The sequence below is a fragment of the Elaeis guineensis genome, chromosome 4 (genome assembly GCF_000442705.2).
Source record: "Elaeis guineensis isolate ETL-2024a chromosome 4, EG11, whole genome shotgun sequence".
In the NCBI taxonomy this organism is placed as follows: domain Eukaryota; kingdom Viridiplantae; phylum Streptophyta; class Magnoliopsida; order Arecales; family Arecaceae; genus Elaeis; species Elaeis guineensis.
Genome location: NC_025996.2, coordinates 29,028,323 through 29,044,287, shown reverse-complemented (window position 1 = coordinate 29,044,287; position 15,965 = coordinate 29,028,323).

Here is a 15,965-nt window from a genome sequence, read left to right as displayed (position 1 = left end):
CGACGACGATCATGATTCTATTCCTTACAAATGCCATAATGATTCTTACTTCTTATTTGCTTATCATCTATCTCATTTCGTAGTCTTGTTGACTTTGGCCTGTCTTTCTGCTTAAGTCTCAAACGATAATGATCAGAAATACATGTATACAAGTGTGTGGACATCCAATAGTCTTCATGTAGTAATGGATAAAATTCGCCACTCCAAACATTCATGTATGCTGCAACTGTGTATGCATCATCACGAATCCACTAAAATATACCGCAATTTCTTGGCACACAGCTAAAATATGCGAACAAGGATATGTATAGATGCTCTACTTTTTACAAAAATATTTTCTGTCACTTAAAGTCACAGTTTAAGAATTTTCTCCATCTTTTAATTCTGCACTTGTTCTCCTTGTAAGCACTTCATATATACCTCATTGGATACTGAATGCTGTGACAGTATGCTGGTTAGCTTTAACTTAATCTTCTGCAATCTTAATCACAATATGAGGAGTAAAAAAATTATTTAGATTCTCCTGCACATATCTTGAAGTTTGGGCATATCTCGTATTAAAATATTTTATAAGACGATAAAATATCATTTGAACACAAACTATAATTGGTACATTTATAGCTCCTTGTAAGATACTGTTAAAAATTTTCAACAAATTTATAGTTAAAACACTATAGCGCATGCCAGCATCATGTGCCAATGTCCACTTCTTTGGTTTCAACTTGGACAGCCGACTTCAAGCCTCTACATTCACTGTCTTGATTTTACTCATGATAAAGTCGAGCTTGCGAACTTAATGAGTGCTCTCTGCTTGCCATATTGCTCTTTTGAGCTGTATATTTTTAAAGTGAGTGTTGAAATTGCTGCAGATATATCTTAAGCAGTATTGGTGATAGATACATGGCGGACTCCATCTAATAGACTCATCTATAATGGCATTTAATATACCAGGATATATGTCAGAAATTAGACATATTCTATTTCTATCTTATGCGACATGGATCCTGAGTATCAAAAGAAATCAATTTCAACTAGCAGTCATTTTCTCATCCATAATTGCATATGTTAAGAGATAAATCTCATTCTCTATATCAAATCATATTACAATTAGCATCTTACCTTTAAACTTTTCATACAAGTGCGTGCCATCGATGTTAATCATCGGACGGTAGTACCTTCAATCCTGAATGGATGGTTGGAAAGCTCAAAAATATAATTTAAAATCCACACATCGAAATTCTCAATTGGAAAGAAATCCCATGAAACAACAGTGTCAGGATTTGCATTTTGGTGTGCAATCATATAATAGAGTAATTTTGTATAAGATGGCTCCCATTCTCCATAAATATCAATTAATGCCTTCTATTTTCTACATCATATTTTTCTATATGATAGTATATATTAAAATTGCTCATTAACGGTTGCCATAATAGCTTCAACTTTAACACATAGATCTTTCTCAATCAAATATCGGACTAGTGTGCCAATTATCCTTCCACTGACATGTTTGTAGTCTCGACTCAATCTCGTAAACAAACAAGTGTGACAACCCTCATATCTTGTGATCTGAAAATATCCATACTTTTTCAAAATTGCAGCACGAAGCCTCCATTTACATTCTTGTTTAATATGTGATGATGCACATCGTATGGATTACAACTTTGAATGTGACTAAACAACATTGTATGTCCGATGCTTTTGAATGTGATAAAGATCAACAGCTCTCTTTAGCTCATTTTTACTCTGAAACATCAGACTTATAGAAAATTTAGTCATCGAAGAGTTCCAAAACTAAAAATCAGAGTTTAATCTCGACCAGTACTAACACCATCATCTTGATCTAAATTTAAGTTGCTAAAAAATTATGGAGGTTCATGCAAATGAGGTTCAGATTTTCATACATTATTATCTTCATGCAAACGAGGTTCAAGTTCTTTTGCAATATCGGACTGATTATCTTTATCACCATCTTTATCTTCATTATTGTTACTGTCCTCATCAAGTCTTTCTTCATCAACCTCATTCTCATCTGATTCAAAACTTCGGTTATCAGAATTTATTCTAGTGCTGATCCAATCATCATCTCCTATTTGAGTATCGTATCCCATACTTACTGCTACTTCCAGCATAGAAGAAATTATCGTAGATGAATCATTGTAAGAGAAGTCACTATAGAACTTTGAATAGTTGGACAACTAAGGCCAACAATATTAGAATATTGTTCTGCAAACATGACCTCAACACTAATGGTTCGCACCATTAGACTTACGAAAGGTGAAGAAGATCCAGGGATATTATCTTCTTGGGTTAAAAGCCTACTAAAGTATCCAAACCTCAGTACCATCATTTGAGTAGTATTTTCAATAGAGAGTACATCTTTCTTTTCAATATATAATTCTATATATCAGTATTCTAAAAATTTCAAAAGAAATGTCAGCATTTCTTGAATATTTTCATTATCATCAATTGAAACTAAGATATACTTACTCTGCATTAATTATCCTAATAAATTAAGAGATCTCTACCTTAATTTGATTTAATATTTTTCTCTATCTATTGAAACACTATTATATAGATGATCCAATAATTCTTGATGTGATAATGATGAAGACGGTCTAACCATCCGGCTTGCAGACTGACTGTACTGCACACCATCTTGACTATTTTCTATGGTGCCATCATAATACAATAGTAGACGAACTTGAGCATTGGCTATTTTCTCAAAAAAAAATCTGACAATATTAAAATATATTTAATATTAAAATAGTAATAATTTAATAACATAGTTTACACAATAAATGTATCCTATCATCAACTAATAGATAAAGATAGGTCCTATCCCATTTAAGAATTGTATTAATTTTATAGGTAATTACAGTAATCAAATGATACGCAATAAGATTCGAAAAAAATTTCGACAGTATTTTTTTTTAGTTCTCCCCACATGATTGAAGATGTGTGAGGAGAACTGAAGAAAAATACTGTTCGAATTTTTTTTTTAAATCTTCTGCATATCATTTGATTACTGTAATTATCTATAAAATTAATTATAATTTTCAAACTATCTAAACTAGACAGTCAATTGATCAATGTACATAATTTTTTCATCCGTATAAAATATATAAATGTACGGCTATCATAGAATATGTACATTAATCAAGAGACAGGTCTACAGTTCTATGCAATGCAATATATTTAAATTTTTTAATCAAATTTTAGAAAAAATCAGATTTCGATCAAATTTTAATAATATAATAAATAATATTAATATATTAACAGATATATTAAATTAATGAATACATTAGCAAAAAAAATGACTGAAAAAGTTCGAAAGGAGAGAGAGAAGGAAGAGAAAAGGGTGGGTGCGGTGTGGGTGGGGGAGAGAGCATCGGACGGGCAGAGAGAGAGAAGAGAGGGCCAGTGGGGGGGTAGCAGCCGCCGTCGGTGGGGTCGGCAGCCGCAGGGGGGTCACGTCGGATGGGTGGCTGACCAATAGAGGGCCAGTGGGGGGGTCGGGCAGCCACCATGGGAGGTGGGGGGTAGCCGTCATCAGGGGGGCGGGTAGCCACCACTGGGGGGGGGGTGTTGTGTTGGACGGATGGCTAGTCGGCAGAGGGCCCACGAGGGGGGGTGGGGGCAGCCACCGTGTTGGAGAGGGGGGCAGCCATCGTGTTGGGGGGGTGGTCGCATTGGATGGGCCAGCGGGGGGTGGGGGGAGGTAGCTACCATGGCGGGGTGGTGGGAGGTGGTAGAAGCCGCCAAGGGGGGAAAAGGGGGTGTCGGATAGGGGGAGGAAGGTGCATCTGGTGGGGAGAGGGAGGGTGCCGCAGGTGGGAGGAGAGGGGGGTCGGATGGGGGGAGGAGGGGGCAGCCGGTGGGGGTGGGGGGGAGGGGGCAGCCAGCAGGGGGGCCAGGGGGGAGCCGGCAGGGGGTGGAGGAGAGGGGGCTGTCGGATGGGGGGAGGAGGCGGTCGGGGAAGGAAGAGGGGAAGAGGGAGAGAGAAGGAAGAGGGGCGGGGGGGAAGAAGAGGGGGAGGGGGAAGAAAAGGTGGCGGCTTACCAGCACGGGGAGGTTGATAGTCGGAGAAGAAGGATCGAGGTCATCGGAGAAGAAGGATCGAGGTCGTCAGAGAAGAAGCTCGTTGGAGAAGAATGAACCAGATTTTTTTTATATATATATAAAAATAAAAAATACTAATTTAAATGGTATTTCTAGAAACACCATTTTCAATGATGTTTTTCATTTTTTTTGTTTGGTGGCAGGATCCAGGGGACACTGAGTGGGATTGAAAAAACACCATTTCAAATGGTATTTTCTCAAAAAAATGCCATTTGAAATTATGTTTTATAAATTTTGCATCATTTCAGTAAATAAGTTGATATCTGTATTAAATTGATAAAAAAAATTTTAAATCATATTAGTACGGTAAAGAACTCAAATTTTCCCTTCCTTCTGCCCAAAAAAGGAGAGGATGGGAATCGAGGAAGCATCCTCTTTTGATCCCTTTTTCTATTGGGATGTCGTCGCCAAGGAGGAGCTCCGAGCTATCGAGATGGCCTACAACTCCTCTTTCGCCAAGTGACGGCTCTTCGAGCTTGAGGCCCACAACGCCGATGCTGCCAATCAGCGATCCAAGGGCCGTTGTTTGCCCGATTGGGGGAGGACCACCACTGCCCCATTAAGAGGCTGCACCATCAATGGGGTGCTGCCTTTTCCTAGCAATAGGCTTTGGAGTCTCATTTCCTGTCCTTGCTGAAGTAGGAGACCAAACCCTTGCCATTTCTTTTCTCTTTTGATCATTGAATGTGATTATGATCTATGAATCTATAGTAAATCATTGACTAAGAATTTGGATAAAAGTTGGATTTCTAGAGTTGGGGGAATCATAATGCCATTGCCAGTTGTTGATGTGAGAAACTATGCCAGGCTGGAATAGTAGAGTAGACGATGAGGTGGGCCTTCCAGACGTGCGATCTGTAAAAAGTCCTAACCGGAGGTGGCTTCGGTGAGGACCCTTTAATGCTCAAGTCACAAACTCGTACAATAGATGGAGGAGCATGAGAGGCAGAATAATGATGTACTTTTTTTTTGGGGGGGGTTCTCTTTTGATCTCCTTTATAATAAAGAGTTGGAGCTTCAGTTGATAAGTTGGTTGGTACAATCTCGCTTGATCAGGATGCGCTTCATGGGGCAGGAGATTGTCGCTTGAGATTTTTGAGATGTGGCACTTGCAGTTACCTTATCGATCTAGTGACAGTTGTTGCTTAGCGAGTGCCGCATTTGAATGGAACTGCCAACTTAGGACTATGCAGACGAGGATTGATCGATGATGACTAAGGGTCAGCCACCTTGTGCTGTCGTTTGGAGTTTGCTCCATGATGCTTTGATGGTCGGCCAATGAAGAGTCATTGGTGACGATGGGCAAGGGTCGTCGAGTAGTTGTCGACGAGCAGGATTTTAGCCGGATGGTCATGGAGGACTAATTGATGAAGGTAGTGGCCGACCTTGAATCAATGTAGTTGGTAATCGTCTTGGAGTCGGTGAAGGTGATGGTCGATCTTGTCTCTAGTTGAGAAGGCAGTGGTCGACTTGGAGTCGATGGAGAAGGTAATGCCCAACCTCGAATCGGCAAGAGCTTCTACTGATGGGCCAGCAACATTCGATCATCTTGGGCTCTGGATCTTTTCATAAATTCCAACATATGCCACCCTAATCTCGAGTCTGACTTCAGTCGAATGAAGGGAGTACACTTGTCACTCTTGGGTCGATAACATGATAAGGCCCTGCGACTGATAGGATGTGCGCGACTATTAAGACGGAAGCAAGGCGGCATATCTTGCGTTAAGGGGTATTTGAGCATAAAATTATGATCACTAAAGATATAATGGAATAATATCTGAGCTTTGGTTATGATTGTCCAAAACTATGACTTAAGTGGTATTTGAGTATAAGATTATGATCTCTAGAGATTATGATTCAAGAGGTATTGAATATAAAGTTATAATTACTAAGGATATGACAGAATAATATCAGAGCTTAGATTATAATCATATGGGGTTGTGACCTAAATGGTATTTGAGTATAACTTTTAAGGTCACTAGGGACTATGATACAAGCGATATCAAAATTTTGGGTTATGATCAATAAAGATGACAGAATAGTGTTAGTGTTTGAGTTGTAATCACTAGGGACATAATAGAAGTAGCAGAAAGAATTCAAAGTTTGAATTTTAGATCTTTTGCATAAGTGGCAAATGATGTGTATAATCAAACTAATGAGTTATATCTTGAATTTCAGTAAATAAGATTTGGATGGATAATTTGTATCTTGGATTATAATTTGAAGAATTGATAATTTATGATTTATTTGTTCAAAAATAAAATATTTAGCAAACTTGAGAAATTTGGTGGATTTAAATCAGAATGTGTAATGAAAACGTGATGGTTTAAGTCACTTAAATCTAATTGAAAAGATTAGCTCTAATTCGGAGGACATTATGATAGAAGATTGGAGTTTCTTTTCAAGCGAGAAAAGTGACCATGAAACTTGATGATAAGATTAGAATTTGTACCCTTAAAATTTTGATTTTTTATTATATTAATTTTGAGGACGAATCCTAATTTTGAGGATGAATCCTAATTGGATTAATTTATCAAGTTAGACTTGGACAAGAATCCTAATTGGATTAGGATCAGTAGTCTTTTCAAAAAAGATTCGAATCAAATTCGAATTAGATTCGAATTGAATCCAAATCTAATTTGTACTTAGCCACATTTCTCAGCTATTCTCTCACCATGTGGGCCAACCAAGATGGTGGAAAGTCTCCTTGGGGTGTGCGGCATGAAGAGAGAGGTGCAAGTTGGTGCCTCTCCTACTTAGCTTAGGAATCCTTGTATTTTAGGGAGTTTGGATTTGATTCAAATATGGAGAGTCTTATTCGTATCAACTAAAGGAGTTTGATTTGATCTAAGACCTCTTGTCTATTTAAGGAGGGATGTGGAGAAGAGAAAAATCAATAAATCCTTAGCCTAGGCATGGAGATCTCTTTTGGTGTGGACGTCCCCTCTCTCTTGGGCATCACCTCTCCCTAGGCTTCTCTCTCCTCTTGGGTGTCCTCCCTCCTCTTGGCGTGGTGGCATGTGGGCTGTTCCAAGGCCTTGAAATCAGATCTTAAGACTTCATCTCCTTCCTCTCCGAAGAAGATGTTCATCTTTTTTTTTACAGAGTTTGGCGTGTACACAAAGTAGAGGATCCGCGCATCCGGATCTCGCGAAGCAAATCGATCAAGGAGCTTCAATCTTAATTATTTTTTGCTATAAATTAAGGTGAGATTTCATAAATGCTATCAAAAACTTTAATTACTAATCTATTCTTTCCTCCTGGCATCCGATGTGATCGAACGAATCTTTTCTTCAATTGATATCAGAGCCAGGCCTGTATGTCATGATCACATAGGCTAATTTTAATTTTTTTTAATTTTTTATTTAATTTTGAATCAAAATTTTTAATGTGATTAAACCTTGATTTTATCTAATATTTTTTGTATATTTTTGATCTAATTTTGATCAGAGTATCGGATCAAATCAGCCTCTGAATTCGGTCTGCTGAAAATCTATTTTAGCAAAAATTTTCTATGCAGATTTTTGCATTGATTTAAGACCTTATTATGCATGGATTTGAATCTATTTTTAATAAATTTTTTATGATGTAATTTAATTAAAGAATTGATGTTTGAATTAGGCTCGGATCTGAATCTGTTTGATGGAGTTTCAGATATGATTTTCGCAACATATCAGCATATTTTTGATCATATATCAAATAAAAATTTTTCTATATAATTATACATATATTTTGAATAGATTTTTATGTTATTTCAGATCTAAATTAATTATTTTATATGCTATAAAAAGTAGGTTAAGATCTAAAATAAATTTGATGTATTGATCTCATGAGATTAGATGCATATCATATTTGTATGATTATGTGCACGCATGGATTATATGATAATTTTTATGTTTATATAATTAGTTTTTAAAATTAGATTTTAGATTTTAGTAGCTCAGTACTCGAATTGAGAAGATCGCTAAGCCATCCGATCATAAGAGCAAGTAGAATTTAAAGATCATCTCTTCCTACTCGATGGAGAGCTCTTATGATATGTAGGAGTATCATTATGATCAAGTCTCATGATGAAAAATAGTAAAAAAAAATTAAAATTATTTTAATCATGAATATATTTAGATCAGATCTAAATTGATTTATGATTAATTATAATTTTAACAAAATAAATTCAGATATAAAAATTAAATTTTATGATCTAAATTATATATTGCATATGATGTAAAAATCTGAATTTTCTATGATACATATGATGTATACATGAAATCTAGATAAAATTGATATATGTTTAATTATTAAACATAGATCTGAAAATTAGATTTTGATTTAAAACATATAGTATGCTTCGCTTGAAATCTTAGTAGAATAGTTATACAAACTATAATACACGTTTCACATATTTAATTTGAAATTAAATTTTTAAAAAGATCTAGATTTAAAAATTAAAGCTCTTAAGATACCTTATAAATCGATGGACAATGCGTTAGCACGAATCGGATCATATAATTGGATTGGATCAAGGGTTGAAACTAATATGGATCAATTAAAAAAATTAATTAATTCTAATCAAATATTGAATTAGATTAGGTCAGAATTTCTCTGGATCAACCTCAATAGTTGTAGGTTGATCAAGTTCATATTTTTGACCATACTAAATAGACCATGATCATGACTCAAGTGGTTTAGTCTGAGTCTTTTAACTGACTGAATTAAAGCTAATCGATCAATTGGTGTCTAAAGTAAGTTTGACAATATTGCATGCCAATTTGATCAGTGATTTTTAATTGACAGTCCACTTACCTGACCATTTCAATGGTATCTAAGGCAAACCGAGGCAGATCCTCCCATCAATCTCACTTATCTGGCCAATTCGGTAGATTATGTTTTGATTATATCATTGATTGATTTGAGCTGACCCATGCCATTAAGGTAAATCAGTGTGACTGATTTAGGTGTCTCTAGACCAGCTTGTATCAGGTCTTCTTCATGACTTGGTGAAGTCAGTGGGAGGACTTATGACTCGTAGGTTAATCTCTTCTCTTATTTTTAAATTATTAAATCAAATCTTCTAAATTATTAGGTCCTTAAAATGATACAGTTATGGGGACAACTAGTTCATAGCCTCCTATTAAGGTATATGATAATACGTCCAATATTCTAAATAGACATTGAAGGTGCCACACACCTGATGTCTATTGGATATTGAAATTATCATTCATCATATGATCACCTTGTTGTGCCCTTTAGATCAATGGTCAGATTGATCGAGCCATACTCGGACCTGAATATTCGTTTGTTGGATGCACTTGGTGTAGTCATATTAATGATTGGATCTAATCAGAATTTTTAGTGAAGGTGCCACACGCCTGCTGAAGAGATATCTAGTGCAAAACCTAATTGTTAGAAATTATTTGATAAAATAATTGGTTAAGAACTACCCATGGATGCACTAGGATTGGTCGAGCCACACTCAGATTTGAATGCAGTCTGTGTAGATTTTAGTACCTGCTAAGAGATTAATGTAATTTTTTGATTTAGAGGTAAAGGCCACCGGTTCGTATAAAATAGTGGGAGGGCCTTTAGACTAAAGTTTATGTCTTTAGGATTAAAATGATTCATATACTAATAGGCTTTTGCTTTTCTTTTTCAGCAATGACCAACACATTATCGCTCCGATCACTGGTGGACAGTGATAAGCTTATCAGATCAAATTTTGATAGCTGGTATCAAAAGTTAAAGATCATCTCAGAGTACGAAAGGATCCTATACGTGCTTAAGGATCCCGCACCCAAAGAACCTGTTGCGGATGCATCTCATGCAATGAGAGATACTTATTTGAAGTGTCTCAATGACTGCACGATAGTGTGTTGCATCATGTGGGCAGTTATGAACGACAAACTTAGTCATAAGTTTGAGGATGCATAATTCGAGAAGATGATTCAAATGTTGAATGAGTCCTTCGATACCCCTGAGGATGCCGAGAGACATAAAACCTCCTGTGCTTTGTTCAATGCCCATATGCGAGAAGGGACGTCGGTCACCGATTATATATTGTACATGATTGATTAGCTTGAGTGTTTAAGCAAATTTGACTTTTCGTTACATGAATAGTTAGATAAGGATGTTATCCTTAACTCACTACTGAAGTTCTACCTACCCTTCTTGAGTCATTATAGAATGACTAAGCCTGCAGTGAACTACTATGGTTTGTTAGGATTGCTGCAGACATTCGAGAAGGACCATCAGCTCCAGAAAGAGTCAGTGTATATCGTGGGAGGATCATTTGTAGGTCGTCGTTCTTCAAAGAGGGAAAAGAAGAAGAGGGTGCTGAAAAGTCATACTGCTGATCCAAAGTCGAAGCAGAGCAAAAAGTTCAAGATCGACAAAAGTTAGACAGAATATTTCTTTTGCAAGAATCTGGATTATTGAAAGAGAAACTGTCCTGCATATATAGCTTTTCTTGATCCAAAACAGGTCAAAGAATAAGAGAAGCAAGCAATCTATTATTTCACAAGGTACTTATATGATAATTTTTTTAATTTCTCTGTCTGTGATACTACTACTTGGATATTAGATATCAAAAGTCTAATTAATATTTGCAATTCGTTGCATGGACTATAGATCGGTAAAAAGTTTAGAGAAAGCGAGTGGTTTTTGAATGTTGGAGATGAAAGTCTTGTTTTTGTTCTAGCTTTAGGAACTATACAGCTTATTTTTGAGTCTAGTAGTATCATATTAGATGAGTGTCATTATTGTCCTTCTTTTATGATGAATATCATCTCTATAGGTCTTTTGGCCAAATTCAGTTTTAAATTTTTAATAAAAAATAATTTTTGTGATATCATTATGAATGATACTAAAATCATACGAGAATAATTGAAATATGGTATATGCTTACTATTACAGTCTGTTGGTGTAATGTATACGTCAAACAAACATCCTAGGATAGATAATGTCAGCAATTTCTATCTTTGACATTATAGACTGAGTCATGTGAACAAGAACAGAATAGATAAGTTAATCAAGGAGGATGTCTTTGAAATTAATGACTGTGAATCATTACCGATCTGTGAATTCCGTCTTAGTAAGATGACCAAGTCACCTTTTAAGGGAGAAGGTGAGCAAGCCAGTGATATTCTAGGTCTAGTACATAGTGATGTATGTGGATCTATGAACATAGGCATCAGAGGAGGATATAATTACTTCATTATATTTACTGATGATCTATCGAGGTATGGGTATGTCTACTTTATGAAGCACAAATCTAAATCATTTGAAATATTCAAACGATTCCATAGTGAAGTAGAAAAATAGACTAGAAAGAGTATTAAAACTCTTCGATTAGATCGAAGAGGTAAATACCTCATAAGTGATTTTCTGATATATTTAGAAGAGAATAGGATTCTCTCATAATAGATCCCTCCTGAAACATCACAACATAATGAGGTGTCTAAAAGGAGAAATCGAACCTTGTTAGACATGGCTCGATGCATGATGAGCTTTACTATTTTACTAATTTTCTTTTGGGGATACGCTCTTGATACTGCCTACTATATATTTAACAAGGTCTCAAGCAAATCTGTCAATAAAACTCCATATAAGATATGGACAGGGCGTAAGTTGGTGCTCGCATACTTTAGGATTTAGGGGTGTCCAGCTTGTGTCAAGTGTTTAAAGACAGACAAGTTTAAATCTGGATCAGATAAATACTTGTTCGTAAAGTACTCAAAAAAAATTAAAGGGGTACTACTTCTATCTCGTTGAAGAATAAAATGTGTTCGTCAGCAACATGATAGTTTTTTTTGAAAAAGTTCTTAAGTGAAGGAACTAATGCCATTAAAATCAAACTTGATAAAGTTCGTATGTGAGGTAGAAATATTGGCACATACAGAATCAGATTTGATTGGAGAATTAAATCTAGAGCCTGTAGAGGCGTAATCAAGGAGATCCGATGGAGTATCACATCAACCAGACAGATACTATGATTTTTTGATCCAAGATGGTGATCTTATTGAACTAGATGAGAACGATGAGGATCCGATCACCTACATGGGTGCTATGTAAAGGGTCAACTTCTAGAAATGGCTTAATGCTATGAAATTCAAGATGAAATCTATAGAAATTAATGATGTATGGATACTGATTGATTCATCTAAAGGAATTAAACTCATAGGATGTAAATGAATTTTTAAGAAGAAAAGAGGAGTCGATTGGAAGGTGGAGACTATAAAGTCCGTCTAGTTGCCAAGGGATACCATCAGTGTTATGATATTGATTATGATGAGACGTTCTCTCCTATGGTAATACTCAAGTCCATCAGGATCAAGTAGACATACTTAAATTTTGAGATCTGACAAATGAATATCAAAACTGTCTTTCTTAAAGGAGAGTTAGAAAAAAAGATGTATATGATACAATCTGAAGGATTTACATCCTTAGATGAATCTAAAGTATGCAAGCTAAATGATTCATCTATGGATTAAAGTAAACATCTAAGAGTTGGAATATGTATTTTGATAAGACGATCAAAATGTATGGCTTCGTTAGGAATGGGAAAGAGCATTTTATCTAAAAATGGGCTAACAATTCTGTAGTCATCTTTCTTGTACTATATATAGATGATATATTGTTAATAGAAAATGACATCCCAGCTTTGTAAAGTGTAAAGCTGTGGCTCTCATCGCAATTCTTCATAAAAAATTTGGGAGAAGCATCCTATATTCTAGAGATGAAGATCTATAGAGATAGTCTAGAAGGTTGCTTGGATTATCCCAATCCATGTACATCGATACCATGCTGAAATGGTTTAGTAAGGAGAATTTTAAAAAGGACTATCTATTGATAGATCAAAAAATTTTCTCTCCAAGAAGGATTGTCCGACAATCCCTTAGGAGAGAGAGCATATGAATAGAATTTCATATGCTTCGACGGTGAAATCTATCATGTATGTCATGATGTATATGAGACTGGATGTGGCCTATTGAATAAGAGTAGTGAGTAGATCCCAATCTGATCCGAAAGAGAACCATTGAAAGGTTGTGAAGATAATCCTTAAGTATTTGAGAAATACTTAGGACCAATGGCTTATCTATGAAGACACTGACTTGAAAGTTGTGGGATACACTGATTCTAATTTTCAATCAGATCATAATAACAGCAAAAGTGTGCCGGACTACGTGTTCATCATGAATGAAGAAGTGATTTATTGAAAGAGTTTCAAGCAATCTACGATGGCTGACTCAGTATGTGAAGCAAAATATGTTGTAGTATTTGATGCTGCAAAAGAGGCTGTTTGGTTTAAGAAGTTCATTATTGAACTTGAAGTGGTTTTCTCTATTGATGGTCCAATTTTACTATATTGTGATAGTACTGGAGCCATAACACAGGCAAAGGATCCTAAGTCCCATCACAGAATCAAACATATTTTGTGATGCTATCATCTTGTTCGTAAAATTATGGATTGAGGTAATGTCGACTTGCAAAAGATTGACGAAAAAGAGAACCTCGCCGACCCCTTCACTAAAGCTCTTGGGATTAAAGAGTTCGATAATTATAAGTAGAAGATGGGTATAAGATATTATCCCGATTGATTTTAGTCCAAGTGAGAGTTGTTAGGAATTATGTTCTAAAATCAATTGGCTTATTGTAAATAATTGAATTTTGTATGTAAATTATTGATCAATGAATAAAAATTATTTTAATATTTTCATCACAAGGTATATATTTTTCTTATTAGAACTCTTATGTTGTGATGAAGTCCTTAAAACTATATTATGATCGATAAAGGAGGATTTATTGAATAATTTTTAAATATGCTCGTGACCAAATGATACGTCATTAAAAGAATGATGACGTTTATCGAGTGTAAATCGTTATATGCCATATAGGTTTGTTATCTTCATAATTGAGTGTGGAGACACTGGTATGGTATATAGGTGAGATGTAGGAGTACATCGTTACTAAACAAATAATTCACCTGCTAAGCGCTTTGCTGTCAAGAGCAACTCGTAAAGTGCATGGGCATAAGTATCCCTAAGACCTGAGATCATCACAGTGACTTGCAGACAACTTACTGTGCTTTAGTGTCGAACTACCTGCATTTCTAATATAGTGATGGAAAGCTACTGGATATGGTCAAGTGCTAGCGAAGTCTGCAAGATGGGATTGACCCCTTTAAATTGTAGGAGTTAATGCATCACTGTATTTTAATTTAGTAAAATCTTAGTCAGGATAATCTATATGATGGATTTGAAAGGTTGAAATATAATGTGGACAACTATTTTTGGGTTGACAGTTAAATCCTAGGTCCCTTGAGCATTAGGATCAAAGGGATGAATTATGCGGTAACTATATGTCAAGATTCTTAAATATTATTTTATAAATATTCGATCTATCTAGACATCGGATATCATTGCTAGATGGTCACTTCGATTAGTATAAAGAGTTCTTATACTACCGACTTAGTGTTCGAACCTATGGAGTCGCACACAAAAGTCAAATAATATAGAAAAGAATTGACCAAATATTACTTATTCAATTTAAAAGTATAAGACTTGATTGAATATATAGATTAACTTAATTGAGAATTAAATTATAGGTTATATGAAATTAAATACTGACTATATTCAGCTAGTACTGTACATGATGTGCAGGTTTGATTTTGGGGATGAATTAATCAAGTCAATAATTTAAGTAATTATGAGAGATTCGATTTGAGTCTTAATTATTTTAGATCAGATCTAATTTAATTAGACTTAATTTTATTAAAGCATGATTGGGTTAATTTATCAAGTTCGACTTGGACAAGAATTCTAATTGGATTAGGATTAGCAGCATTTTTGAAATTGGTTCGAATCGGACTCGAATTGAATCTAAATCTATACCAAATCTGATTTGGTCAACTTAGCCATATTTTTCAGCTATTTCCTCATCATGTGGGCTGACCAAGGTGGTGAAAAGTCCTCTTGGGGCATGCGGCATAAAGAAAGAGGTGCAAGTTGGTGTTTCTCCTACTTGACTTAGGAATCCTTATATTTTAGGGAGTTGATTTAATTCAAACATGGAGAGTCCTATTTCTAACACCTAAAGGAGTTTGATTTGATTTAGGACCTCTGGTTTATTTAAAGAGAGATGCGGAGAAGAGAAAAATCAATAAATCCTTGGCCTAGGCGTGGAGATCTCTTTTAGTGTGGGCATCCCCTCTCTCTTGGGCATCACCTCTCCCTGGGCTTCTCTCTCCTCTTGGGCATCCTCCCTCATCTTGATGTGGTAGCATGTGGGCTGTTCCAAGGTCTTGAAATTAGATCTCAAGGTTTCATCTCCTTCCTCTCTAAAGAAGGCGATCATCCCTCTCTTCTATAGAGTTTGGCGTGCACGCGATGTAAAGGATCCGTGCATCTAGATTTCGTGAAGCAAATCGATCAAGGAGCTTCTTCAACCTTGATTATTTTCTGCTACAAATCAATGTGAGATTTTATAAACGTTATGAAAAATTTAAATTACTAATCTTGTTATACCTCAAATCCGAGACATAACATGGTCATGTTACCGAGGGATGGTACCTACGATAACACGAAGTCAATCAATTATAATCAATTAAAATTTATCAAATAAAATATTTAATTCTATTATTCATCAAATAATTAAACCAATATTGTATCAGAGCATCTCAATCTAAGTGCAAATACCAACCCTAAATCTCAATATTTATAAATAAATAACTATAAATTTATAATCATAAAATAAACTAAATTTCTACTATCAAATTTTCAAGCTTGCTACGCAGATCCTCAAGTTTAAATTCTTCATCGATCCTAACTTTTTTTCTCTATAAAAAAAATAAAAAG